A 4,520-nucleotide genomic window follows, 5' to 3' on the forward strand; every position below is an offset into this window, starting at 1 on the left:
AAATAACAGCAAGTCACGTCCTGAGAGCCTGTGTTGGGAAATCCTCTGACTTCCTGCTCCTCTCAGTTGTCTTTCACCTTTATCCTCCCATTTTCCCCACGCTGTTCCAACTCTATCAGCAGGATTAAGAGCAATGCTACAGGGAGATCATTGCCAAACAACCCAAATGCTGCAAGATCACAGCAACAGGGGAAACTGAGAGGGTGGGCAGAGGCAAGATCAGCACATAACACATCAAGCCAAGGATGTTCCCTTAACTTTGTCTGTCCACAGCTCAAATACCAACTGCCCCAAGTATTAAAGCTGAGCACCACCACTCATCTTGAACTCTGTTCACAACAGAATGGAATGGAATAAAACAATGTTTCTTTGGCAGGGAGCTCTGCATTGCAGCAAATTCAGCTTAGAAAAATAACTCAGAGGTGCTAAATGGTAACTGCTGCCCTCCTGTGTGTCCTGAGCCCAGCCATCCCTTCCCAGAGCTGCAGTGAGGCACAGGAAGGGTCCCAGGCAGGCTGCACCCAGCACTTACCGAATTGTCTCAATAATTTCGTGAGCAGCATCGTGGTGTTTGTCCTGAAATTAAACAGAAAAAAAAAAAGACACATCAGGTGGTGTTTGTCAGGAGTTTACAGAAATTAAAAACACACTGTTTTTTAGGATACAGGTGCCAAGCATACGGGGAAAGGAGTCTTTGAATTCCACCCATTAAAGCCATCAAAATGAGCCCTCTAAGGAAAAATAAAGCTTAAGGAAATAAAATTTTCAAGTGTCTCTGACTGAACTGTCATTCTACTTATTTCTCTGTCATTCCCCACAGTCAGGACTGTGTGGCTGGGGATTATGGGACTGAAGCCTTTGGGATTGTTGGGATGCAGCAGGTACTTCCCTGCAAGTTCCCAATGAGCAGCTGATTCCCTTGGCCCAGCATCTGGCACAGGCTCCCAGCTCCAGACGGGCAGCGAGATTCTTGCACAGGGAATGGCTTTCCAAAATAAAGCATCCAATAAACAGTGGGAGCAGATGTCAGTGCAGGAAAAACAGCCTCAGAGCACACAGAAAAAGGCCTGGATATGCAGCCCTGCTCATGGACTGAAAGCCAAAACACACCAAACCCTGAGCAGCACACATCCACACCAGGGTGAGACACGGAGGTTTGCTGATTTCATTTGGGAGTTTATTCAGGAGCAACAAAAGCACAAGTGGATTTAGCAAATTATTACAAATTCATGCTGGAAAGAGCTCTTGGAGCTGCATTTATATGCACCATTGTACAAAAAAAGTTCTATTTTAGGGAAGCCACAGGAGTCCCTCATACACATTGATGTATCCAGCCTTGGTTACCAGAGTCCATCTGCACAAAGCTGGGGTTATATTTAGACATTTGTTTCTGCAAGAGGCTTTGACCTTTTAATTAGGAGTCCTGTATCTACAGCCCTTCCAGAAATACAAGTGCAAAGGCTCCCTCAAAACATTTCCCTTGCTTTGTGCTGCAGAAATGTCATTTCTGTAGTTACCAGGGGAAATTCTGTAGCAAAGGGCAGAGACAGGTAACAAAGCAGACGACTGGGGGCAGGGAAAGGCAAGAAGAAAACCACTGATGGTTGATAACAGAAAATGGTTGGATTATCTCATTTTCAAGACATGGAAGGACATGATCTGAGTCAAATGGAAGCATTTTCCATCATTATCTCAGCTTTCCTTTTTTCAGGAGGAAACACATTTTCCCTTGTATAACCACTGGGATCAGCCAGGCCTGCAGAAGTTCTCATTCAAAGAAATTTGGCATTTCAATGCCTAGTTAAAAATCTCAGGACAAATAGGCAAGAATCTCTGAGGTCTGCCATCCTTCCAGTGCCTTAAAGGGGCTCATAAACAGAAGAGAGAGGAAATTTTAATATGGGGACTTAGTGACAGGAGCCAGGGAATGGCTCCCACTGCCAGAGGGCAGGGCTGGATGGGATATTGGGCAGGAATTGTTCCCTGGCAGGGTGGGCAGGCCCTGGCACAGGGTGCCCAGAGCAGCTGGGGCTGCCCCTGGATCCCTGGCAGTGCCCAAGGCCAGGTTGAATGGGTCTTGAACCACCCTGGGATGGTGGAAAATGGAATTAAATTATATTTAAGGTGCCTTCCAACCCAAACCAGTCTGGGATTCTGTATTTAAGCTATGAGATAACACAATTTTACCAGAAGAAAAGCTCTTCTTTTCAGATAACAAAAAGTTAACCCCAAATCTAGAAGTCACAAGGAAGGCTAAGCCAAGAAAACCAAATTATTCCAGTTACAACACGGAGAGGAAAAAACAGCCAACAACAGTAGCCAGGACATTTGGGATGGATCACACAGAGCCTGGAGCTGAGCTCTGCCCTGACCACATTTAACAACCTGCTGCTGCCACCAAACAGCACAGAACAGATTTGGGCTGTGCTTCCTCCAGTCTCCTGGGCTGGGACAACCAAACCCTGCAGAAAACAGCAGCATCCATAACCCAGTCTCCCAGGAATGTCAGGTAATTCTTCTGATAAATGTTGGCCTAGAAACCAGGGAAACAAACTGAAACCTGCTCCTGCCTCTCAGTGCACAAATAAAAGAGAATGTGTTCTCTCCTCTTTTCTCTGTGCACTGAAAGGAGGGGACAAGGAGGGAGGAGAACTTCTCTTTCTTCTCATTTCTTATCTGCCAAGTGTAATAACCCAGGACAGCAGCTCATCCATAAACATCTCCCAGAAATGTTCATGTTTCACTGCATGCAGAATTATCCCAGTAGAGCCCCCCTGGGCTGATCCAGCTCTCCCAGTAAACTGTGCTCCTGCAGAGTCACCATTTGCTTTATCAACACAAGCACATTATACCAGGAAAGTGAATTCAGGCTTATTCTGGCATAAACACTTCCTGGGAGGAAGTTCTGGGGTTGGACACTTGCAATGAGAGCAGAGCACATGAGAGACCCCTGCTCCTACAGGTCTTCATGAAAACACCCCTCTAAGTGACTAAAATTGTCTAATTAACAGACTCCTTTATCTTGGGTTAAAAAGTGAAAAAATCAATCTTAGAAATAATAATAATAAATCACAATTCACATCTACAACTACAGATCAGCCAATTTAAGTGACTTTGCACAACCTCACATGGAAACTCCAGGCAGAAGGGGCTTTGAGCTTAGTTTGTGACATTATCTGGGAATAAAGAAATCCAAACCAGTTCCACATCTACTGCTGCTGAACTCCCCATGCTGAAACACTTCCCAAGTTTACTTCACTCTCTAACAGACTTTGGCTGAGCAGAGAAGCTCCCAAGGTCTCAAGGAAATCTCACCCAAAAAATTAAAGAATTTTTTTTTTAATCCAGTAGGATCTCCTACATTTCTTCAAAGCAGAGCTGGCTGTGGAAAACTGAGGGAAGGGGGAAACATATCTGAAGGGAATACAGAGCAGCTTCTCTTTTCTTAAGAGAAACTTCCAGCCCCATATCATCATTATGGTTGTATGATTTAATCAGAAAAGACATTGAACAGCAACAGGCATCACATCTGTGTTCAGGCAACTGGTTATGGCACTGGCAGGGAGTCTGAGGCAACCAAAAGGCACATGGAATAGAAATTGTTGGATTAAGCTCTTTTCTGACCCACAGATGAGACAACTGAGAGGTGCTTTAAAAACTTTTATTCTATTTTTAGTCTCATGTGAAAGGTGAGACAATACAGATGTTATAATTCACACCATCACAATTAGAAGCCAATTATTTCCTAATTACTGTACATGATAAACATTCCTTGACTTATCAGTTTTTGTCACACCATGCTGTAAATGCCTCAAAGCCAATCATCTAAAATTACCCCTTTTGGGTCCTACTACAATGCATCTTTCACAGTTCTATTTCTCTAAAGTATCTAATTTTATTTGTAAGGCCATCCTTTGAAACTTATTTCTAGTTCTATTTCCCTCTCAGCAATGTCTGTCCTATTCTATAGCATTTCTAAGTCAGCATTTCTCATCTCAAAGTTTAAATACAAATACATCCTATACAAACCTACCAAACTTTAAAAGTTCTCTATAAATCCATTCCCCACAGAAACCCCCCCAAATGCTGCCCCTGCTCCATCAGCAGCCCAAGCAGGTGCAGGGCAGAGCTGGGAGCAGCAGCTTTAACCCAGATCCTTGGGATGGAGGAACACTGAAGGCAGCAGCCTGGGAGGATGGATGGATGGAGCTGGGATGGAGCTGGGATGGAGCTGGGATGGAGCTGGGATGGAGCTGGGATGGAGCTGGGATGGAGCTGGGATGGAAGGTGACTCCTGCTCTGCTGATCAACCTCACCCTGCTCAGCCAACAGCCACCCCTGCAGCCCCAAAGGTGGCCTGAAGCTTCTCCCCTTCAGCCAGGGCTCTGACTTTGGGGTTTTGGGCTCAGTTCAGAAGGTTTTTATTCTTTTTCCCAGCTGCAGTGCCCGTGACTCAGGTTGCAGGCAGGTTGTGCTCGTGTGTCGTGCTGGACTCTGACACCCACAGGGCTTTGGCAGTG

General features: G+C 45.2%; 1 protein-coding gene across 1 annotated transcript in view; it reads right to left on the bottom strand.

The window, feature by feature from the left end:
* Positions 1 to 572, bottom strand: part of DOT1L (DOT1 like histone lysine methyltransferase) — a 73,346-nt gene extending 72,774 nt beyond the window's left edge. The window contains 1 exon segment of the mRNA XM_031062223.1: positions 533 to 572. The gene's annotated coding sequence lies outside the window, so the exon portion shown is untranslated.
* Between the last annotated feature and the right edge of the window lie 3,948 nt (positions 573 to 4,520).

Source organism: Geospiza fortis, unplaced genomic scaffold, assembly GCF_000277835.1.
Source record: "Geospiza fortis unplaced genomic scaffold, GeoFor_1.0 scaffold254, whole genome shotgun sequence".
NCBI lineage: Eukaryota > Metazoa > Chordata > Aves > Passeriformes > Thraupidae > Geospiza > Geospiza fortis.